Source organism: Nomascus leucogenys, chromosome 5 (assembly GCF_006542625.1).
Source record: "Nomascus leucogenys isolate Asia chromosome 5, Asia_NLE_v1, whole genome shotgun sequence".
Taxonomy (NCBI): Eukaryota; Metazoa; Chordata; class Mammalia; order Primates; family Hylobatidae; genus Nomascus; species Nomascus leucogenys.
In genome coordinates this window covers 61,302,291-61,328,596 of record NC_044385.1, presented here as the reverse complement: position 1 = coordinate 61,328,596, position 26,306 = coordinate 61,302,291, and positions in this window count along the sequence as shown.

Sequence of the window (26,306 nt, the reverse complement as noted above, 5' to 3'; positions counted from 1 at the left end):
TTAAAGTTTTACTTTTGACATTTAAGTTCTTAATCCATCTGGATTTCATTTTTGTGTATGGTTAAAAGTAGGAAATCCATTTTCATTTTTTTCCAAATGAATAACTGATTTTTCCAGCTCCATTTGTTGAACTATATTTTTCCCTTTATCAATGTCATAGTAGCTCCACAAAAAATTCAGGAAGAACTCCCAAGAGTTTCTTCTCTCTAATGTTAAAAGATAATAGTAAGTAAAAATCATCACTTTGAATCAGTACATATGAGGTAGCACATCAGAAAATTTTATCCATTTAATCACCACAAATGTATTGATTAGGTATGCTATTTATCTACATTTTATAGAGAAGCCAAAGAAGGCTACAAAATGTTAAATGGACATTTATAATAAAGGTAAGTATTTCCCGAGGTCCTGCAGCTGACTGGGGCAGAGTAAGGATTCTAGCACAGGCCTAACAGTTCATGCTTTCACCATGTTAATAGAAAGGGAATTAAATAGAGCCAGCAGTTTTCTTGCTGTTTGTCCACCTTTAAAAGTAAAAAGGAGGGATTGTCCCACTAGTAAATAAGTAGATTGAATTGCCCTTTGGCAACTGACTTTTCCTTCTTTTTCACAAAGCCCATAAATTGACACTATCCATTTCTCTCTTTGCTACCACATGGTGTACATTCTTCCAGTGCACCATGTTCAATGGAAGAACTCTTTTTTCCTAGAATAAGAAGGAAGTATTGCAACTGGGATATGCAAGCACTGAGCCAAGGCTGTGGAGCCTTGTCTAGAATGGGTGCTGCCCTCTCTCTTCCCAGGGAGCACTGCTTGGTCATGACGCTGGATGATCAGCATTTGTGTAAACGAGCGATTTTCTCATCACTTGTTTAATACTGCAACAATCTCCTCCTCAAACATGCTCTGTGACATGTAAGTAATTTTGAAAGGAGATAGCTTTTATTTTAGAAAATTGTTTCAGATTTTTTGCAACTTTAAAGAAGATACTCAAAATCAGTGTTGATGTGCAGCCATGGGAAACACAGACTTATAATCAATTTGCTGCAGGTTAGAATCCCACCCTTCTCCTTACTAGCCACATACCTTCGGACAAGAAATCTAAATTAGGGGTGGCCACACTTTTTCAGTAAAGATCTAATAATAAATACTTTATTCCTTGTAGACTACACAGTGTCTGTCACAGGTACTCAACCCTGCTGTGGTAGCATGAAGACAGCCTTAGAAAGACACATTTAACAATGAATTTGCTGTGTTCCAACAGAAATTTATTTATAGACACTGAAATTTGAATTTTATTTCGTGTATCATAAAGTATTATTAAAATTTTTCCTAATCATCTAAATGTAAACACTTTTATTTCTTGGACTACAAAATACAGGCATCAGGCCAGATTTGGCTCTAAGACAGTAGGTTGCTGAATCCTGATCTAAACTGTCTTCAGTGGTCTCATCTGTAAAATTCCTATTACAAGAGTTGTCTCTTGGCATTAAGTTGTGGATGGTGTAAAATCAGTGAACTCCTTCATTTCACCAAGTACTAGCCCCAAAGTAGAAACTCAATAATTTTTTTAAGTTTAAAAGTTATAAATTATTATTGCAATTATTAATTGCAATAAAAGCCTTTATTAATTGTAATAAATAGCTTTATTATTAATTGCAAAAATTGATATTTGATAAATATTCATTGTCCCTGAGTGTCTAGTACTGTTCTAAGTGCTGGGGATGCAGTAATCACCATGACACACAAAGTTCTTATCTTTCTAATGCTGCCCTTCTAGTAGAAGGAGAAAGATGTTAATACAATAAAAAGGTAGGATTTATGGCATGTCAGGTTGTCATAAATATGAGGAAAAATAATCAGGGAAGGAATATAAAGAGAATATTTAGTCTGTGGTTTTAGACTTTGGAGTCATCAACACATACATGGAATGTCAAGCTATCAGATTTTGAGATCATCAAGAGAGTGAGTGTAGATCATGAAGTGAGAGAGGTCTTCATTTTGAACTATTATTTAGCTGTCAGGGAGATCAGGAGGAAACACCCAAAGAGACTGAGAAGGAGGAAGATCAGGAGAGCATACTCTTCTGATTGCCAAGTGTTAACAAAGGCTGGGGACAAGAAGAGGGAAATATCACCAAATCAAAACTCTTATTTGGTCCAGCAAGATGCAGCCTGAGGATTTAAGGATTCAGTAACACAGAAGTCACTGGTCCTCTTCACAGCTTAGGTGGTGGTGGGTGAGGGAGTATCATAGAGCCTGACTTGTTCCCGAGAAAACAAGGAGAAACAAGCAGTTGGAAAGCAGTAGAGACATCACATTTAAAGATTTTCCCTGTTAAGCAAAGATGAAAATGCACCAATAACTGGCAATGGAAGGGTGGGTTCAGATGAGGCAGTGTTGAGAGCTTTGTTTGCTTATTTTAAATTACTTTTTTTTAAATAAGAGAAATAACAACTTGTTGGTATGCCAGTGGGAAAGATTCAACAGAGAAAAAAAATAAATGATGCAACGGAGGGACCGGCAAATCACTGGAGACCAAGACCACGATGGTTCAAAACCACTACGGAGATGAAGGCGTTGGGCCTCGCTAGGAGCACCAAGAATCATCCATAGAAACAGCAGAGCAGCTGAGGAAACAGACAGAGCCAGGCAGGTGTGTGTACTGGTAGGAGCCTGTAGGAGACCTCTCCTGGCTCTTTCTATTTTCTTAGTGAAATAGGGCCGCAGCTGAGAGTGATAATGAGTGTCTGAAGTTGGAGGGCAAGAGAAGATCTAAATAATCATATATGATTATTGTTTAATGATTGTTGGGCATTATTTACAGCAAAGTTTCTTAGGTGGGGTACATGGATTTAATAGTGTATGGATGACCTTTAGACTATCCGTACATTCCCTGCAAAATGTATAGGTGGATATTCTCCAAATATGCATTTCTCTGGAAAGGAGTTCATAGCTCTCTTCAAATTATCTAATGGGTTTATGACCCAGACAAAATTTTTTAAAAGAAAAAAAATGCATATATATATATTTACAATCAACCTACTGATGAAAGATTGCAGCCAGAACCAAAAATCAAGAATACTTCTATACTTCTGCTCGATGCCTGGCTGTTGTGATGGGAAAGCTGACAATCACCTTGCCTTGGATGCTGTTTTCCTTATGTGGAGCAAGAAAAGTAATTATGGCTGAAGCCCAAGTGCTATGGTCCAGCTATGGAATCATATTCAAAGGGAGCCGTCAGAAGGAGACAATGCCCTAGGTTGCTATCAAGAGGGGACAACTCCAACATGGGCCATAGAAATTTAGGTCCAAGTGAAAAGTCTGAAGGATCAGCTGAAAGCCACAAGCTTAGCTCTGCTGCTCCCTGCCAAACCCCATCCCTCCAGCATCCCTGGCCCTCTAACCTCCGCTTGCCTTTGAGAATGATTTGCAATGGTGAAACCATATTCAAACCACAGATATTCAGGACAATTTAATTTCCTCAAAGTTATAGAATCTATTTATTATTTTTTAATTTTTATTTATTTATTTTTTTGAGACGGAGTCTCCCTCTGTAGCCCAGGCTGGAGCGCAGTGGTGCAATCTCGACTCACTGCAACCTCTGCCTCCTGGGTCCCAGTTCAAGCAATTCTCCTGCCTCAGCCTCCCAAGTAGCTGGAATTACAGGCACGTGCCACCATGCCCAGCTAATTTTTGTATTTTTAGTAGAGACGGGGTTTCACCACGTTGGCCAGGCTGGTCTCAAATACATGACCTTGTGATCCGCCTGCCTCAGCCTCCCAAAGTGCTAGGATTACAGGTGTGAGCCACTGCGCCTGGCGTCAATTTATTTTAAATATGCAGCTATGGAAGAGGAAAAAGTAATAATAGGTTCAAAACTGAAACACATTTTCTATTTCAGATTATGTAGTATTGAATGACCCATTAGAGTAGTCAAATTAAGAAATTCTTTGGTATTTTTTAAATTTTTTGTGTTATTTAATTTAATAAATTTTACACTCCCAAAAGGCACGGTACAAACAGAGAAGTTATTTTATGTAGAATAATGTCATAGAGTTTGGACTAAAAATCTAAATTGTGATGAAGTTAAATTGTGTCACATATAAACTAATCATTTGAGAAACTTAATCTTAGATTTTTCATGAAATTCAAAAAAAAGGCAACTTAATACTTCAATTAATAGTTCTTTTTAGTTAAAGGTAAACAAAAAATCCTCTAAGCTGATCTTTCTTTGACACTGATACATATCTTCCTAAGTTTTACTTCAAAGCCAAAGAGGGGAAAAAAAAGCCGTTTTGCCTGATTTTTGCCTTTGGTATTATTAAAACAAGGGGAAGAAAGCCTGTCCCAGGCTGAGATGTTATTTACCAAGTTAAAGGATAAAGCCAACTGTCATGTCCAAGTTATAAAGTCCTTATGAAAACACCAACTTATAATGGAAATTTTGACCCACTTAAGCTCTGGTAAGGCAATGTGATTCAAGAATAATAATAATAATAATAAATCTGGTTTTCCTATATTCAAACTCATACCACATTCTTGGTGTGAGGAAAATCAATTTATATTTCCAGGGAGGAATTCCAAAGTAGAATTAGGTATTTATCATGACTGAAATGAACTGAAAACCTCTTCTCATTTTATTTTAGAGATTTTCTACATGTTTACATTTGTGATTTTTAAAGTTAATAATTTAATGAAAAATATTTTCTGTTAAAATTGACCTTTCCACTTATTCCTAAAGAAAGTTACCACCATTTTAATTAAATTAGGTATGACTGAAATTCATTTTATTAAATATTCCACTTAGAAAAAAAAAAAACTCTTTCATAGCAAAGTATGCACTTGCTTTAGTCTTGGCATTTTTCTCTTTAGCTGCCGTCATCCAATTGAAGCATTTGCTTTGAAATGCCTGCCAAATATTTTTGCCCAATACCACAATAACAATGTAGCAATGTATGAGTGATTTATCCTAGTCGGTTTACAACTGCCCGGCCAGGGTGGACTACTCTGGAGTTCAAATAGAAGGTTTGCGTTTCTCTCTTAAATGGCAAGTAGACTCTAACAGTGTGTTTATGTGCCAGGTCTGACAAGATGTGCCCTGTGCAGGTGTAAACACTGTCAAGCAACTAATTGGTGGTTTTAACTGAAAAAAAAAAAAAAGATGAGAGCACAAATATTTATGCACATGTCCATCCATGACTGCATAGATATGTACAACTGCATATACATATATGTATATTAATTACTTTTTCACTGATTCCAATTAAGAGTTTTATTATCGACAATTAAAAAATTAAGTAAATGAAAACATCATTTCTTTGCTTAAGTATTTAAAAAACCCATTTTTATTCATACCATTAATTAGTGTAAGCATGCCGTCTTTGCATTACCTGTCAGACTTTACTCAAAACAACCAGAATGAATGTATTTTCAAATTTGTCTCTAGTTTTACTTCTGTGTGTGGCTTTTGAAAAGATCCACAACAAAGGAAAAAATGCTTGTACGCTGCAGTTCCAAAGGCTGAATGCTTATTTAGAAAGGTCGCTGTATCCAAAGGACAGATTGCCAGTTCTTTTGAATTTTCCTTACTTGCCCCTTCTATGGAAACAGAAAGAAACACGAATCATCAGCTGGGAGGCAATAGGTAGAGACCACCCAGGGCAGAGCTCATTTAGCGTCTAGTGACCTTCTGTTAGACACACAGCAAAGCACGGAGGAAAAAATCCAGACGCAATCCCCACAGAGTCCTGAAGTATTCTCTACTTCATCTTGCTCTTTCAAGGCTTCAAAGACGCAGAAGCGGCTGATTATTTTAAAAACAAAGCAAGACCAAACTGAGCCTGACCCTGCAGAGAGCTTCAGCCAGTGTTCTCTGACCTCCTTCCTCCCACATCACTTGCCCTATTCTGGAGAACTATGATCTGTTTTCTTTTCTTAAAGAGCTGTCAAGGAAGTGGTCTCGTGAAATATTCAGTCACTAATGGTGGACTCTTGACAAATAAAAACATAGCTCTATACCCAAGTACTAGGCCTGGTGAAGCAAATTCTTCTGCTGTGTGCAATGAATTTTACGTGATGCAGCTCTGGGATAATGACTTGGAAATCAGCAAAGACCCTTCCTGGATTAAACTGAGATCCAGCAAGACGAATGGACAAGGTGCTATGCCTGGAGCTACTAGGGCAACATAAGTTTGGTTAAGAAGTTTGGTAGTGACATTAACTGCAATAGGAAATTAGGTGATTTCCAACACACTTCACATTTTTCAGAATGTCTCGTGGAAATTTTTTAAAATTTAATTATGTCTGTATGCATGTTTGTGCTGGTATCAGTAGTTGCTTTTTTTTTTTTTTTCAGTTTACTACATAGCTTAATCAGTGGACCTCCTTGGAAAGGAACTGGTTTAGAGTTTGGGTAAAGAACATGATTATTCTAGGTGCGGGGTGGGGAGAGTTGGCAGGATGGTGGCAAATAGACAACCAAATGGATAAAAAGCAAAACTGTGGGTGAGACTTGGTGATAGTACAGATAAACAGGTTTAAGGTAGACAGTCATTTCTTGGGTCAACAATATTTATTGAGTACTTTGCATTGGTTAAATACTGAAGTAAACTCTGAGAATTCAAAAGATAAATAAAGCAGAGCCCCCATCTTCAGTGAGCTTACAGCGTAATGGAGAAGACAAGCCTACAAACCAGATTTTTATCTTAAGTGCAACTAATACATTCCATTTATTACCAGGCTGGCAATTAGTAGATAATCAAGAAATGTTTTTGAATAAATGAATCAATTGTCTAGCACAGGGCATTCTTTAGTAGGTAACTAATAAATGTATGTTCCCTAAATAGTTCAATATTTGTTTTGCAATATTTTTCATGTGTGTGTTTTTAAAATGTTTTTGTTGCTTTTTTTCTCCCCCAAAAGTCAGTAAGTTCACTGAGGCCAGACACCGTGCTGAATATTTCTTGTCTGGGGCTTGCTACAGTGACTGAGGTCTGGCAGTGAGGATTACATCCTAGGAAGGAGAAGATTTCTTTAGGTTTCATTTTCTGTCTTTAAAAGCCATGTGCATTTTACTTATATGACTATTTGAATATTAAAATAACTTATTGATATTAAAATGTTTAATGATTCACACGTTGTTGTCTTAAAGTCCTTTGATTTCAGAAATCAGGCTGAATTGAAGTATACTAACAGCACATATCAGACTCAGCTCTGGGTAATTTCTCATCTTTAATCTGCTGTTACAGTATTTTAAGAATCCAAATATGTGTCTTCAGACTTCAACAGAGTATGCTGCCTCATGGGGTCATCAAAATTCTAAGGTATCACCACATATCCCCAGGCGTACACCTAGAGTGAGACATGGTGCCTTAGACCTGTGGCATTATATAGTAATCAATCAAGAGTGATGCATCTGTGCTAGTCATTCGCCTGTCTGCTCTCAGATTCGACCCCATTTTCCTCTTTGCTCTGCTCTGTATTCGGGGTGTTTCACTCTACAAACACTTTGTCAACTGATATTCATCTGGGTTTCTGAAATAGAAACCCTAGTATGAAACTGTAGGTTTCAAAGGGGAGAGATTCCAGGGGATTGGCCTTGTCTCTGTTGTCCATTCTCCAGCAGTGGTTGTGATTCCTTCAGAATCCCACCTCCTGCCAGGAAGCCCTGGCTCCTGGACTCTGGTAACAGCACCTTCTTCCCATTTTTCCTCTAGTCCTTGAATGAGTGGTAGCTTCCTGTAGCCCTTCTTAGCCCTCGTGGCTTTTCCAATAGTTTTATCACGAGTTCCTCTTATTAAATTCCCTCTGTTGAAATACCAGGCATGTGCTCTTTTCCAGACTGGACACTGAACGAGATTAAGACTTTGTTTAGAAAAACCTTGCTGCTATTTCAAACCATTTACTGGTAAAATTTCCAAAGAATTTACTTCACTCTATACTATTCCATTTTATGAGAATACTTTCATAACTTGGTTCATGAATCTACTTTCCCTCATCTTCTCCTTATAAAACAGTGATGAAAGAAGAAGCAGTTTGATAAACATTTGTCTCAGTCTATGGGGGCTGTCATAACAAACTACACAGACTGGGTGGATTAAACAACAGAAATCTGTTTCCTCACAGCTCTGGAGGCTGGAAGTCCAAGATCAAAGTGCCAGTGGGCTGGCGTCTGGTGAGGGCTTTCCTCTTGGGTTGCAGACTGCTGCCTTCTTGCTGTGTCCTCACAAGACCTTCCTTGGTGGGTGCACAGAGACAGAGAGAGGAAAAGCGAGCTCTTAAGTGTTCTCATAAGACCACTGATACTGTCAGATCAGGGACCCACCTTATGACCTCATTTAACCTTAAGTACTTCCTTACTTCAAATACAGCCACACTGGGGGTCAGAGTTTCAGCATATGAATTTTGTAGAGATGCATACATTCAGTCCATAACAGCATTCACACAGCAAGTTATTTATCCAGAGTTTATTCCTTTTACATGAAAAACATAAATGAAGTAAAACATTTGCATTATTTTAGATTTATTTGGCAGCAAAGGAAAGGAAAGATAACCTTTCAGATTAGCACATAAACGATTGCATACTAGAATAGAATAATGCTAACCTGAAAGGTTATCTTTCTTTTCCTTTGCTGCCAAATAAGTCTAAAATGATGATGATTCTTGTATGTAATCATTTATTACATATTAGCAATAATTATTATTGCAATTACAAATATGTAATAAACAATTACATACTTGGATAGTGCTAACCCAAAAGACTATCTTTCCTTTCCTGCCTTTCTTTTATTCTCTGCCAAATAAATCTAAAATGATGCAAATGTTTTACTTAATTTATGTTTAATATTTGCATCATTTTGGATTTATTAGTAATTATTAGTAATAATAATTAGTAATATAATTATTAGCAATACTTATTGCATATAATTATTAGAAATAATTATTGCATATAATAATTGTTATATTGCATAAAATAATCATTGCATATAATTATCAGCAATAGTTTATTGTGCATAAAAATTATAAATAATTTACTCATTTTTAGAAAAGAGATTCAATGTTAAACAATTACAGCAAAAAATAACCAGAAAGGATGATAGAGAATCAGAAAAATATTATATGCCAACTTCATGTTATTGCTATGTACAGAACATAATTCCCAGTAACTGCCAAACACACACTCTGTTCCAGTGCCAACAAGCTATTTACCAAGGTGGACCATATGCAAGGATATAATAAGGTCTCAATAACTTTTAAGAGACTGAAACTTTACAGAGAACATTCTGGAGACTAGAAGTCTAAAATCAAGGTGCCAGCTGAGTTGGTGTCTGGTAAGAATTAGATGGGAACTCAATAGATCTAAGATACTACAAAATCTCCAAATATTTGGAAATTAAGTAACATATTTCTAAGTAACTTGTTGAAAAATGGGCCCATGGATAAATTTTATATATTTCAAACTGATTAATAATGAAATCACAATATATCGCAATTGGTAGGATACAGCCAAAGCAATAGGAAAATTTATGTATTTAAGTGTCTATATATGAAAAGATTAAATGTTTTAAAATCAATGAAATTCAAGTTTGTAGCTTAAGAAGCTAAATAAAAGAAAAACAAAAATAAATATAAGGAGCGTAATAAGAAATGATAACAATCAGAGTAGATATTGATGAAGTAAAAGATACAAAGAAGAAAAAATCCAGAAGTTGCATCTTGTTAAAGATCAACTAAATGTATAAATCCCTAACAAGGTTAATTTTCTTAAAAAGGGAGAAAATGCACAACTTCTACATATCAGAAAAGAAAATGAAAAGCCTACAATTGAAATAATACAAATAGAATAGTATTATAATTTTATGTCAATAAAGTTAGTAACTTGGGCCAAAAAAAACACAACTGATTCGAAAAGAAATAGAAGATCTGAACAGCTTTCTATTAAAAAATTAAATTCCTACTTAAAAGTGTCCCACAAAGAATGCTTCAAATCCATATGATTTCACTGGTAAATTTTGAAAAATTAAGGAATAAATAATACTGATCTTACGCAAACTCACTACCATGATACAAAAACCAGAATACGACATTAAAAACATTAAGAACAGCTTTCCTTATGACCGTAGAATCAAAAATCTTTAACAGAATATTAGCAAATATTATCCAGGATTATATAAAATGTATACCAGATCCAGACCAAGTAGAGTTGTTCTAGAAATTCAAGGTTGGTTCAATATTGAATATCAATCATAGAATCAAATCAATAGATGCAGAAGCAGCATTAGAGGAACTTAAACTCTAATTTATCTTAAAAACTTCTCGCAGCAGGAGAATGGCGTGAACCCAGGAGGTGGAGCTTGCTGTGAGCAGAGATCGTGCCACTGCACTCCAGCCTGGGCAACAGAGTGAGACTCTGTCTCAAAAAAAAAAAAAAAAAAAAAAAAAAAAAAAAAAACTTCTCAGCTAACAAGGAATCACAGGAAACATCTTAAAACTGCTAGAAAGCATCTATGAAAACTTTGCAAACATCATACATAATGATGAAAAACGAAATTGAGGAGACCAAGTTGAGGAGAAAAGCTAAGATTTCACTTCCAATCCTTACCAGGGCAACAAAATAAGAAAAGAAATGAAATGCATAGGGGTAAGGAAGAAGACAAATGGACCAGTCTGCAAAAGACATGGTTATCAAAATAGAAAAGCCTAAGTAAGAAATATGTAAAAAAAAAAAAAAAAAAAAAGAGGTACCAGAATTAATAAGTGAATTAGGTATGGACATAAGAAACAAGACCAATAAAATAAATTAGTTAATTTTGTATATAATAACAAAAATTTAAGAAATACAATTTTTCAATGTCATTTTAAAAATATGAAGTACTTCATAATGCAGAAGACCTAAAATAGCCAAGATTATTTTGAAAAGTAAGGCAAAGTTTGATGATCTAAACTACCTGATTTGAAAACTTAATATAAAACTACTGAAATGAAGACTATGGAACTGACATAAAGTTAACCACAAGATCAATGGAACAAAATGGAGCCATGCTGTTGGATATAGTGACACAGTAGCCACTAAGTCCCATGTGGCTAGTCATCCCTTGCCATGCAGCTGATTTTAATTGAGATTTGCTGTAACAGCTGGTATAAATACACATCAGATTTTGAAGACTGTATAAAAAATGTAAACTATCTCATTGACAAAACTATCAGTTGTGTTTGTATTGACTGCATGATGAAATAACATTTTGAATATATTAGGCAAATAAAACATTTCATTATAAGTAATGTTACCTGTATCTTTCTGTGTTTTTAATGTGGCTACTAGGAAATGTAAAATTACATGTGCGACTAACATTCCGCCTCATCTGTTAATTCTACTGGACAGTGGTGAAACAGAGAGTTAGAACTATGATTAATTGATTTTTTAAAATGTCACCAACATAATACTACTGGGAAAAGATTGAATTTTCAACAAATGGTGTGGAGCAACTGGGTATCTGTGGTTCAAAACAATTTTAAAAAGACTCTTGACCTCCACTTCAAGCCATATTTTAAACTTAATTTGAAATGAATAATAGAGCTAAAATTTACACTTAAAACTATAATGCTTCTAGAAAAAAAAAATAGGAAAAAAGTTTGTAACCTTAGGGCAGTAAAAACTACCGGAAAATCACTAATCACAAAAGAAAAAAAATGCTAACTTAGACTTCATCAAAGTTAAAATCTGTTTTGTGGGCCAGGCGCGGTGGCTCACGCCTGTAATCCCAGCACTTTGGGAGGCCGAGGCAGGTGGATTCATGAGGTCAGGAGATCCAGACCATCCTGGCTAACACGTGAAACCCCATCTCTACTAAAAATACAAAAAATTAGCCGGGCATGGTAGTGGACGCCTGTAGTCCCAGCTACTCGGGAGGCTGAGGCAGAATGGGATGAACCTGGGAGGTGGAGCTTGCAGTGAGCCGAGATCGTACCACTGAACTCCAGCGTGGGTGACAGTGAGACTCCATCTCAAAAAAAAAAAAAAAAAAGAAAAAAAATCTGTTTTTCAAAAGATACTGCTAAGCAAAGGAAAACACAAGTCACAGACTGGAAGATAATACTATTGGTACACATATCTGACAAAGGACTTGAATTCAGCACATATAAGGGACTCTTAAATTCAATAAAAAGAAGAAAAACAGCCAAATGCAAATGGAAAAAGACTTGAATAGACCCTCACCAAAGAAAATGTAGGAATGGCTAGGAACGACCTGATGCTCAACATTACCAGCCTTCAGGGAAATGTAAATTAAACCACAATGAGATAATTGCATACTAGAATGGCTGAAATTAAAGTGACTAACAACATCACATGTCCGTGAAGATGTGAGGCTACTAGAATTCTCTTACATTGTTGGTGAAAATGAAGGGTGTAAAATAGTACAACCCGTTTGTAAACCAGTTGGGTAGTTTCTTATAACTCTGCAATTTCACTCCTCATATTTTACCCAAGTGAAAAGTAGTCCACAAAAGAACTGTGCAGGAATGTTTAGAGCAGCGTTGTTTATAATAGGCAAACACGGGGAGCAATGCATACATTTATTAAAAGATGAATGGGTCAGCATTAATTTGCCCATGCTACATTCACAAAGAAAAATTATTTGAGTCAAAACAGTAATGTAAGTAATGTATTACCGATATGCATAACAATATAGAGGAATCTCAAGAACATTATGCTGGGTGAAAGAGCAGAGGCAAGATACAAGAGAACATTCTGTGTAATTCTGCTCATGTGAAATTTTCTAGACCGCAAAACTAACTTACAGTTAGAGAAATCAGATAGTGTTTGCCTATGCAAGAGGCATTGATTACAAAAGGTCACACGGGTTTTGGGGTGATGTGACTTTTTTGTGTCTTATTTGATATCTTGTTTGAGGTTGTAGTTATAAGGTTGCATCAATTTCCAAAACTTATTTCAGTATACACTCAAAATAGGTGCATTTTATTGAATATAAATGACTTTTCAATAAAGTTAATTGTGTGTGTGTGTATATATATATAAAACAGATTAAGAGCAGATACTTTTTATTCATTGTACACCTTTGTCAATGAGGAAAAGTAGAATTAAAATCCTCAAGAAGGCATTCTCAGACATACCCTGGCTCTCTCGTTAATGATTATGAGTTACAATGATTAGAAGTGTAACTAAAATGTTAGATTCACTTTTTCTAGGATTTGATGTATTTTCTTTTGTGATTTGAAGAAAACTATATTTGTCTTTTAAAATTATCTATCTTGTGAATCCTAAACTTTTTGCAAATAGTTTATTTCCTGTAAGGTTAAAGAGCCAAAGAAAACATCTCGAGTCAGGTGAAGGGGGCACAGCTTTGTAGCTGTTTTTTATTTGGGTGTGGGTTATTAAAGATATGTGGCAGAAAGATGATTTCTTCTTCCTCGGCAAGGCAATGCTTCTTCTTCCAAAAGCACAGGTCCCTTTTCAAAAATAACACTTTTCTCCAGGGAAAAATTTGCACATTTAAAACAGCTCAGTAGCATCTTTGTATTTCCTTGTTGTTGACTCATCTCCCGGTTTGTTTTGTGTTGTTTGTCTTGGTTTCTGATTTAAGACGATCTGACATGTGCTTTGGTTTACCCAGTTGGGAGTGCTGCATACAGAAAAGCATGAGGCATGGGGAACATAATTTGGATTTCTTTTGAGATGTGCTTTATTTTATAAAGTAAAATTGGAGAGGACACACTGGAAACCCCAACCTGTACAGAAAGTGTATCACAAGAACCGAGACATAGCGGCAGAGCTTGTGGGGTGCCCGTCTCTAACTCTCTCTGACGTGGGCACCTTTGGGAGGTGGTGCTCTGCAGCCAAAGGACTATCTTGATCCTCCCTATGTTATCTTGTGTCTGTGGTATGAAACATGTCATAATTTTGCAGACTTTTCTCCTAGTCTGTTTCCTTTCATCACCTCCTGACACCTGTGAAATCAGTCTGCCCAGCTCTTAGAACAATATATTTTTTATTTTTTTACTACTAGCTGGAATTTTCTTTTTTTTTATTTTCAAATTTTTTAATTGATAGAGAGATGAGCACAATATTTTATAGTTTAACATTTACAACGTAAATGCCATGGGAATGGCTATGCGGTGTTCTTGTGCTATTCAGAAGTTTCACATACATTCCATAATATTCTGCTTCTACATTCTTTTTTTTTTTAATTATTGTACTTTAAGTTTTAGGGTACATGTGCACAATGTGCAGGTTTGTTACATAGGTATCCATGTGCCATGTTGGTGTTCTGCACCCATTAACTCGTCATTTAGCATTAGGTGTATATCCTAATGCTATCCCTCCCCCCTCCCCCCACCCCACAACAGTCCCCAGAGTGTGATGTTCCCCTTCCTGTGTCCATGTGTCCTCATTGTTCATTTCCCACCTGTGAGTGAGAACATGTGGTGTTTGGTTTTTTATCCTTGCGATAGTTTACTGAGAATGATGATTTCCAGTTTCATCCATGTCCCTACAAAGGACATGAACTCATCGTTTTTTATGGCTGCATAGTATTCCATGGTGTATATGTGCCACATTTTCTTAATACAGTCTATCGTTGTTGGACATTTGGCATCACGCTACCTGACTTCAAACTATACTACAAGGCTACAGTAACCAAAACAGCATGGTACTGGTACCAAAACAGAGATATAGATCAATGGAACAGAACAGAGCCCTCAGAAATAACACCGCATATCTACAACTATCTGATCTTTGACAAACCTGACAAAAACAAGCAATGGGGAAAGGATTCCCTATTTAATAAATGGTGCTGGGAAAACAGGCTAGCCATATGTAGAAAGCTGAAACAGGATCCCTTCCTTACACCTTATACAAAAATTAAGTCAAGATGGATTAAAGACTTACATGTTAGACCTAAAACCATAAAAACCCTAGAAGAAAACCTAGGCATTACCATTCAGGACATAGGCATGGGCAAGGACTTCATGTCTAAAACACCAAAAGCAATGGCAACAAAAGCCAAAATTGACAAATGGGATCTAATTAAACTAAAGAGCTTCTGCACAGCAAAAGAAACTACCATCAGAGTAAACAGGTAACCTACAAAATGAGAGAAAATTTTCACAACCTACTCATCTGACAAGGGGCTAATACCCAGAATCTACAATGAACTCAAACAAATTTACAAGAAAAAAACAAACAACCCCATCAAAAAGCGGGTGAAGGACATGAACAGACACTTCTCAAAAGAAGACATTTATGCAGCCAAAAAACACATGCAAAAATGCTCATCATCACTGGCCATCAGAGAAATGCAAATCAGAACCACAATGAGATAACCATCTCACACCAGTTAGAATGGCCATCATTCAAAAGTCAGGAAACAACAGGTGCTGGAGAGGATGTGGAGAAATAGGAACACTTCTACACTGTTGGTGGGACTGTAAACTAGTTCAACCATTGTGGAAGTCAGTGTGGCGATTCCTCAGGGATCTAGAACTGGAAATACCATTTGACCCAGGCATCCCATTACTGGGTATATACCCAAAGGACTACTACTAGCTGGAATTTTCTACTTGGCTCTGGAGACCTGGTATTATTGTGTTTTCTTTGTCATCCATGAAACTCTCTTTAAATCTTGCTTCCCTTAACATGGATGCTAGTGGGAAGAGATGACAAACATGAGAAGAGAGACAATTTGTCAGCAAATGTTCACCGATAGCAGTCACAAGCACATGTTGAAAAGCCTGGAATCCTTAGGGCTTTGTGTGAGGATCCTTGTATCTCCATTCCACACCAAGGGTGATGTTATTGGGCTTTAGTCTTAATTTTAGTCTGTCTGTTGGGCAGGCAAGCAGCAATCTTCCTTAGCCATAAATCATAATTTTGAATATAATATCAGCGAATGTCCAGCAGGTGGTAGTGACCTGCCCAGTCACTAGCTTGAACTTGACACACAGCAAGTTGGGACAAAACAGTAATGTACGTAAAAATGTATTACCGATATGCATCACAATATATCTCAAGAACATTATGCTGAGTGAAAGAGCAGAGGCAAGATACAAGAAAACATTCTGTGTAATTCTGCTTATGTGAAATTTTCTAGACCGCAAAACTAACCTACAGTTAGAGAAATCAAACAGTGTTTGCCTATGCAAGAGGCGTTGATTACAAAGAGTCACAGGGGTTTTGGGGTGATGTGACTTTTTTATGTCTTGTTTGATATCTTGTTTGAGGTTGTAGTTATAAGGTTGCATCAATTTCCAAAACTTATTTCACTATACACTCAAAATAGGTGCATTTTATTGAACATAAATGACTTTTCAATAAAGTTAATTGTGTGTGTGTGTGTGTGTGTGTGTGTGTGTAGCAGGGAGGAGGCTTCTCGTGGGAATTCCTGCACAAGGAGTCTTGCAATTCTGTATCACTTGCTGTGGGCCAAGTGCCCAGCTAGGCACCGCACGTTCCCATGCATTGAGTCACATAGGCCAGTTACTGCATGGTCTCCTTCTATGGGGAGTGAGCGACAGGGTGGTGAAGCAACCCCACTAAGGTTGCATGGCCAACAACAGGTGAAGCAGGGAATTAGACCCAGCTCCAGCATCTGCGTCTGTGACAACTGCACCACACCTGTCACCTCGCATCTGTGGCAGGTGAACTTCACATCAGTTATTTAGTTTGAATTGAAAACCCATGTCATTGTTTTAGGTCAAACTTAAAGCAGCTGTAGCCGTCTACAACAAAACTTCATAGCAAGTAGACAAAACTCTAAAGAGCTGGCATATGTTTCACACAGAGTGTACAGAAGTGTTAAGTGAGATAATTCATGAAAAGCACTTAGAATAGCTTGGTATATGGCAAGCATTCAATAAATATGAGCTAATATTAATGCTAATAACAGGAAACACAGGTCAAAACTGGTCATAGGGTTACTTCCTAGGGTGGTGGAGGCCAGTGTCTGATCGCAGATGAGCACACAATTTAGATATCAGTGGTTTCAGATTTAAATCTAGAAGTGATCAATATCAGAATATATAATCAGGAGGTCAGGAAATAACAGCAGGGTAATCTTTCCTGGTAGCTGAAATTGTAAGATATAAAGTGTGAGCACTGACATTTTACACTCTTGTTTTCAGTTCTGTAGCCTAGAGAAGCAGAGTTAGTCTGCAGAAGGAGAAAGAATGAAACAGATGTGTTGAGAGAAGTAGCCAGGAGGGCAGCCCCCAGTTCTGATAGAAATCCAGGGTCCAGTTCATCTCTGAGACTTGCCTATGCCTTTTACCTTCTGGTTTTTGGAAGCCAGCATCTTTTCAATGTACAACAGAGGCCTTCTCTGACTGCCCAAGGCAATTTTAACATCTATTTAGCCTGCTTTATCTTTCTTCTAGAATGTACCTATCTTTTACTGACATTAGACTATATACTGTTCACTGTCTGAATGACCCATAAAAGGACAGAGACTTGGCCCCCTCCTCTATCCCCAGAATCTAGCACAGTGCCAGATTCAAACACAGTGCTTGCTGATAAAATCAATGGTATGAATGAAATAATTTTTCTTTATATCTAAGCTAACTTTAGCTAAATTTCTAATTCTTATAAATTAGTATCCTAGCTGACTGCAAGAGTAGCAGTTATGCTGAAATGCCTAGACAACAAAAACAACCTAGGCCAGGATGGTGGGTAAGAGGCAGTAGAGGTGAGAGAGAATATGCTAGAATAAGGAGTCACACACATTGCTTTTTTTTTTTTTTGAATATGCACCAGATCGTAGATCTAGCCAGCAACTACAGTAAAACCTGCACCAAGTAGTGATCCTCCATGTCAAAAATCTAGGATACAGGAACAAGGCATGATTCTCATTCCAGCAGATGTATCCATTTACCTGTCTGTTGAAGTGGCAAACAGAAGGGAGCTCATGGGGAAGGGGAGTCATGGCATTGTCTATTCATGACCATCCTGCCTTTACTGGAGAGAGTCTTGGAACAAAGACATCTCCTCAGTGAATTCTGATTCCAGGATCTGGAAGAGCTAGAGAAACATAGTTATGTTGTTGACTATACTATCTATGCATTTGATGCTCGTTGATGCTAATATAGTAACTCTAAGTAATTGAGAAAAAAATGAAATCATGTTCAGTATCCTCTGTTTAATCAGTGAGGGAAGTAACTACTGTATTTAGAGAATTTAATCCTGTCAAACTGTTAAAATTGTATAAATGAGTTTGTTCATCAGTGCAAAAACCCTTGGGTGTCCTCCAATGTCTTTCTATTCTTCTATGATAGAACCTTCCACTTTTAGCTGGCCACACAATTATCCAAGAAGGACTACATTTACCTCCATCCCTTGTATCTGAGTGTGGCCATGGTACTAAGTTCTGGGCAATAACTTGTAAACATTCATGGCAACTCCTGGAAAGGGAGGGAGATGTCATGCCCTTTCCCCGACCTCCTTTTCCCACTTGCTGGAATGAGGACATAATGTCTGGAACTCATCTTGGTCCATAAATTGTCTTGGGAATAGAAACCTCAGAAGCCAGGGTCCCTGACACTTCAGGTCCACAATAACATAGCTGGACTGCCTTCTCCTGGAATTTGACATGATAGAGAAGTCAATTCCTAATTTCTTTAAACCATTGTTGAGTTTTCTGACATTTGTGACCAAACCAAGTAGACAAATGTACTCCCTAATAAGGACAAATAAACAAATTACTGATACAGTGGCTGTGTCTATATGATGACCAAAACATGCTTTAATAATAAATCAAGTTACACAAACAGGTATGAGCAATAGTTGTCATATGACCAAATTATATTTTTTCTCTCAATTATTTCACCAAGATCTTTGTACAAAAGTGATGGATCAAAGAAAAGTTCTAAACCCAAAATGGCTGCATCTTGGCTTTGGGATTAGCTTACTAACTTCCTTCTATGAAAAAAGTCTTTCATGTGTGTATCTTGCCTGATTGGTAGCTGGTGTTTATCAGGATCCTTTGAAAGACAGATATTTGCAATGATGAAATTGAAAAGATTATTTTAGTACAGACCAAGGAGATATTCAAAAACTCAACAAATTCAGGATCACATTGCCAGGTTTGGAAGGACAAGTTGGCTAGTTGGACTGGATAACCTGCGTTTTCCCCAGCTTGCAAGCCAGCAATCCAGAGAGTCATCTGAAAAATGGGCCAAGGACATAAAAACCCTCATTTGAATATTCTCTAACTGATCCATCTAGCACTGCTCAGGGGAAATATCAGCCATTGTTAAGTAAGCAAATTCTTGCTGCTAATTGTGCCACCTAAAGCTCTCCACAAGAGAGGCTGCCAGGATAATGCATGCATTCATGTACACAGTTCAGAGGGCCTGCTCTTATAATGTTGATTGGGACCATATCAGTGAAACCAATGTTTATTCTCCCTCTCTGAAAATACATGGCATGTTTATTTTATTTGATATTGTATGTGGTTATCATTGTACCTCATAACCAAAAATAGTTTCAGAAAGATAGCTGCTTTCTCTTTGAGGTTTTAAAATGCATATTTTAAATAAAATCATTACCAACATAACCATCAAGTTTGGCAAAAATAATGTCAGCCATTTTTGTGTGTGTGTGTGATCTGCTAACGAATAGAAAACATATGTAACTTGTATAGATGAACTTTATTTTCTTGTAGTATAGGGTAAAGAACATAGCCTTGAAAAGCATATTAACTAAGATCAGATCTCTACACTGACATATTTTTCTGGCTATATTGTATGAGCAGAAGTGAAGCTGAAACATAGTTTTGTTTCCTGCAAATGAAATAACAGCTAATATTTACTGAGTATTTACTACATACCAGATATTGTTCTGTGTTTCTTAAATTTGTTACATTATGTAATCCTTTAAAAAAATCTGTTATGAGGAAGAGGCTATTATTATCTCTAATTTACAGAAGAAGGATTAAGACATAGAGATTTGAAGTAATTTACCATATCAGTGTTAATGTGTTTTAGGCTGACCTAGAAGTGAAGAGAAGATGTTAGAATGTACAGTGATAAGGAAAACACGTAAGCCAGAGACAGGTCACTCAATTAGCTGGGCTATTGATCAATACATCAGACAGTGAGGAGATCTGACTTGGAAGAAAACATAATCATAAAAACAAATAGAATTTAAAATGTATGAAAGAAAGTAGAAATTGGCCTGAAGGTTAGCTGTTCTCACCTACTTGGACAGAATCCAAGAAAAGCTAAACCAAACATTGTGCCTAACGATGATCTCCAAGTCCTTACAGGTCTCATCAACTTTAATGAAAATAAAGAACATCAATAACCAAGATAAGCAGGAAGCCATTCGATAACACAAGAGAATGCAAGAAGTCTGTCTTCTAATTTAGAAAAATGAAACAAAAAGTAAACGGATTTTCGATGCTGAGAAAGATGGAGTAGACAGCAAGCACTCCTCTCTCCTACTAGAGTGGCTAGAGAAAAATTGACTAATTACAAAAATCTTATTGTTAAAAGCACTAGAGACTTGCAGAAGCAAAAAGGTCTGGATGAACTAAACAGTTCCGGAGAGGAAAAAGCCATTTCAAGGTGAGCTGACAACTAAGAGCCATTCTGTTTCCTAGAGGCAGTTGTGATGCTGGAAGGAGGTTGATGATTGGGCTTGGCAGAGGAAGAGGAACTCTGCTGTAGAAAAAAAGACGCACACCACTGGACAACCAGAAGACTTGTAATATAGAGGAATTCCCACATGCATGTCCTATTTTGCATATTTTTCACATATGATGTTTGCTCAGTGAGACAAAATTCTGTAGGTGCTACTTGGAAATGCGGAGTAAAATCTCTCACAGTCTCACGCTGCCTTGGCGACGGTGACCCACTACTGCAAACAGCCTGCAATGAACACAAATTATACCCCCCTACAAAATATTTGCAAGAATTTTCTGCTGTTTGTTGTGTAATACTGAAATGTTACGCTTGAATCTTCAAAGGGCAGGCAAAATCTTTTGGAGTATTTAAGGAATGAGGAAAGAAAAATATAACATCCTCTCCATCAAAGGCTAAGATAACCACTCCAAATGAAAAAGGACAAACATGAAGGGGGCTGAGTCTAAATGAAACTGCAACCTAGCCCCAATCCAGCTAAATTTCTAAGCACATTGAGGTGATTATCCCCTTACACTATCTGCTTAACAGATCACAGAACATATCCATTGGCGATGAAAATAGATCAACTTGATGCCCTACAGTTATTTTACACAATATCAGGCACACAATAGAATTCATGAGATATGCAAAGACGCAGGAAAATGAGGCCACAAATAAAGAGAAAACAAAATAGAAGAAACATAGACTATTCAAATATTAGAATTATCAGGCTAAGTCTATAAAATAATTATTATTAATTATTATTTTTCTTTTTTTTTAGACGGAGTCTCGCTCTGTCACACAGGCTGGAGTGCAGTGGCGCGATCTCGGCTCACTGCAAGCTCTGCCTCCCGGGTTCACGCCATTCTCCTGTCTCAGCCTCCCGAGTAGCTGGGACTACAGGCGCCTGCCACCACGCCCAGCTAATTTTTGTATTTTTAGTAGAGACGGGGTTTCACCATGTTCGCCAGGATGGTCTCGATCTCCTGACCTCGTGATCCGCCTGCCTCGGCCTCCCAAAGTGCTGGGACAGGCATGAGCCACCGCGCCCAGCCAAGAAAACAAAATTGAAGAAACACAGACTATTCAAATAATTGGAATTATCAGGCAAAGTCTATAAAATAATTATTTTACATATAGTAAGTAAATCTCTTACTTCCTTAAAGAAACTATGGAAGTCAGAAGACAATGAATTGACATTTTAAAGTCCAAAAAAAAAACATCTATCAATTTAGAGTTGTACATCAAAGCAAAAATACTCTTCAAGGTGGAAGAAAGAATAAAAATGATATAAGAAAAATAAAAGTTGATAGCAGCTGTGTATTAACAAGAGATGCTAAAGCGAGTCCTTGAGGTTAGAGGAAAATGATACCGGATGGAAATCTAAGACAGCTAGAAGAAAATGTACCAGAAAAGGTAAATATGCAGGTGAATATGAAAATGAATTAGTGTTTGAAGCAACAATAATGATTCTATCTTGTAAGATTTATAAAATATAGAAGTAAAAATGTATGTCAGCAATATAACAGAAGGCAGGAGGGATATAGTTAGAATTAAAATGTTAGATTATTTTTTAAAATATAGATTTAGGGGGTAGAAGGGCAGTTTTGTTACATGAATATATTCTCAGTGGTGAAGTCTGGGTATTTAGTGTAGCCATCAGTCAAATTGTGTACACTGTACACATCAAGTAATTTTTCATCCCACACCCTTTTCCACCCTCACACCCTGTCACCCTTTTGAGTCTTAAGTGTCTATTATTTTCTTCTCTATGACAATGTGCACACATTTAGCTCCCACTTGTAAGTGAGAATATGTGATATTTGATATATACCACCATACCATAAGTGATGAACACTTACGTTGTTTCCATGATTTTGCTGTTGTGAATAGTGAAGCAATAAACATGCAAGTGCAGATATCTTTGTGATATAATGATGATTTCTATTTCTTTGGGTAGATAGTAATAGGATTGCTATATCGAATGATAGTTCTATTTTTAGTCTTTTGAGAACTCTCTGTACTGTTTTCCATAGAGGTTGTATTCATTTACATTCCCACCAATACTGTATAAGTGTTCCCTTTTCTCCATATCCTCACCAACAACTGCTATATCTTCAAAAAGTTGTAAACATTCTTATTTACTGCAGACTCTAAAATGCAAAGACATACATCCTGAAAAAGATACCAAGTGTTTGCTGACGATATAGAGCCACTGGAACGTGCATACGTTGTTATTGGGGCTATAAATTAATATGTTCACTTTTGATAACTGACAGTATCTACTAAAGCTAAATGTCTATCTATTATATACTCCAGCTATTTGACTTCTAAGTCCACACCCAGGAGTAATACCTGTGTAAGTCCACCAAAAAACATGTACAAAATTTCTTATAGTAGCTTTGTGTGTAGTAGCCTAATTTTTAACAGCCAAAAGCTAGAAACAACACAAATTTCCTTCAGCATAAGAGGAGATAAGCTTTACTGTATTTATATTATAGAATATACACAGCAATATAGCAAACATTTTATACAAACAACCTAGACAGATGTTTAAAAAAAGGATGAGTGAGGCCAGGCATGGTGGCTCATGCATGTAATCCCAGCACTTTGGGAGGCTGAGGCGGGCAGATCACGAGGTCAGGAGATTAAGACCATCCTGGCTAACACAGTGAAACCCCATCTCTACTAAAAAATACAAAAAATTAGCCGGGCATGGTGGTGGGCGCCTGTAGTCCCAGTGACTTGGGAGGCTGAGGCAGGAGAATGGCGTGAACCCGGGAGGCGGAGCTTGCAGTGAACCGAGATCGCGCCACTGCACTCCAGCCTGGGCGACAAAGCGAGACTCCATCTCAAAAAAAAAAAAAAAAGATGAGTGAAAGAATTCAGAAACAAAAAATATCTATCATATATAAATTTATTTATATGAAGTTCAAGTACACGTGAAATAAATACATAGTGATAGACATTAAACTATTGGTCACCAATGGAAATTGTTACTGAATGAGATGGAGAACTAGGAAATTTGCAAGAGTACTAGAAATATTCTATAACCTCATTTGAATGATGGTTAAATTTGCTATGTACATGTAAAAAGTCATGATGCTTTATACTTTATTTTATTGTATGTATGTATAGTACATTGTATTTTTTTTGAAAAATAAAAATGTATATTTAAAGCATTTGGACTCCAGCACAACCAATCACTGTCAGTCTCTAGCTGGGCAATGGAATTCTATATTTAAGAGATCACGAAGTGAAACTGATGTGCAGACTTTGGAAGGAAGGATACAAATATGAATAAAGAGTGCTTGGAGTAAGGTTGTAAGATACAAAAATCAATGACATTTCTATAAACTAACAACAAACTATCTAAAAGGAGAATTAACAAAACAATCCCATTACATTAGCAACAAAAAGAGAAAAAATACTTAGGAATTAACCAAAGAGGTGAAATACTGGAATTTCAGTGTACATGGAAAATTATAAAATACTGATGAAGGAAATTTAAAAAGCTATACATACGTGGAAAGATATCCCATGTTCATAGACTTAAAGAATTATTATTGTTAAAATGTCTTTATTGCCATACTACACAAAGCAATCTACAGATTCACTGCAATTCCTATCAAAATTCCCATAACATATTTTTACATAAATAGAAAACACAATTTCAAAAGTCATACAAAACCACAAAAGATCATAAATAGCCAAAGCAAATTTTTTTTTTCAGACAGGGTCTTACTCTGTTGACGAGACTGGAGCACAGTGGTATGATAACAGCTTGCCGCAACCTCAAACTCCTGGGCTCAAACAAGCCTCTCATTTCAGCCTTCCAAGTAGCCTGGACTACAGGTACATGCAACCCCACAGAGCTAATTTTTAATTTTTTTTGTAGGGACAGGGTTTCACTTTGTTATCCAGGCTGGTCTTGAACCCCTGGCCTTAAGCAATCCTCTCACCTCAGTACTGAGATTACAGGCATGCGTATCACAACCAGCCCCAAATCAATCTTGAACAAGAACAAAGCAGAAAGCATCATACTTCTTGACTTTGAATTATATTACAAAGCTATAGTAATCAAAACAATATGATTTTGGCATGAAAACAGATATAGACCAGTGGACCAGAAGAGAGAACCCAGAATTAAACTCACACATTTGCAGTCAATTACACTTTAACAAGGGTGCCAAGAACACTCAAAGGGGAAAGGATAGTCTCCTAAACAAATGGTACTGGCAAAACTGGGTATCCAGTATGTCTCACCACACACAAAAATCAACTCAAAATGGATTAAATATTTAAACGTAAGTAAAGCCTGAAACTGTACAACTCCTGGAGAAAAATAAGGAAAAACCTTCTTGACATTAATCTTGGCAACAATTTTTTGGATATGACACCAAAATCATAGACAGCAAAAGCAAAAATAGATAAGTAGGACTACATAAAACTACAAAGCTTCTGCACAGCATAGGAAACAATCAACAAAATGAAAAGGCAAGCTATGTTGCCTATATGGGAAACATATTTGCAAACCATTTATCTGACAAAGGGTTAATACCCAAAATCTGTGAAGAACTCATACAAATCAATACCAAAAATACTTATAACTAGATTTAAAAATGGGGAAAGAACCTAAACAGACACTTCTCACAACAGAAAAATGATCAAGTGGCCAGCAGATCAATATCTCTAATCATCGGGAAAATGTAAATCAAAGGCAGTATGAGCTATCAACTCACACCCGTCAGAATGGCTATTACCAAAAGACAAAAGAGTTGGAGAGGATGTGAAGAAAAGGAAACCCTTGTATACTGCTCATGAGAATGTAATCTAGTAAAATCATTATAAAAATAGTGTGAAAGTTTCTCAAAAAACTAAAAATAAAATTACCATATGATCCAGCCTATCAACTTCTGAGTATAAATCCAAAAAAAATAAAATAAAATCAGGATCATGAAGAAATCTCTGAACTCCCATGTTTACTTTAGCATTATTCACAATAGCCAAGATATGGAAACAATCTAAATGCCCTTTGATGAATGAATGGATAAAGAAAATGTGGTACATACATATACACAATGTAATATTACTCAGCCTTAAAAAAAATTCTTCCATTTGTGACAGCATGGATGGAGCTGGAGGACATTACGCTAAGCAAAATAAGCAAGGCACAAAAAGACAAATATGGCAGATGTAACTTATCAGTGGAACCTAAAATAGACCAATTCACAGAAGCAGAGAGTGGGATGGTGGTTGCCAGGAGCTGGGGGAAGAAAAATATGAGTGATGTTTGTCAAATGGTGTAGAGTTTCTGTCATGCAAGATGAATAATTTATGGAGATCTAATGTCAAATAATGTGAATATATTCAACAATACTGTGTTGTATACTTGTAGTTTGCTAAGAAGACAAATCTTATATAAAACTTGCCATTAAACACACACACACACACACACACACACACAAAATGGCAACCACGTAGAGCTAATTGATATGTACATTTTTTTGTTGTTTAAGATGGAATCTCTCTCTGTTGCCCTGACTGGAGCACAGTGGTGCAATCTCAGATCACTCCAACCTCCAAGTGATTCTCTTGCCTCAGCCTCCCAAGTAGCTGGGACTACAGGTGCTTGCCACCACATCCAGCCAATTTTTGTATTTTTAGTAGAG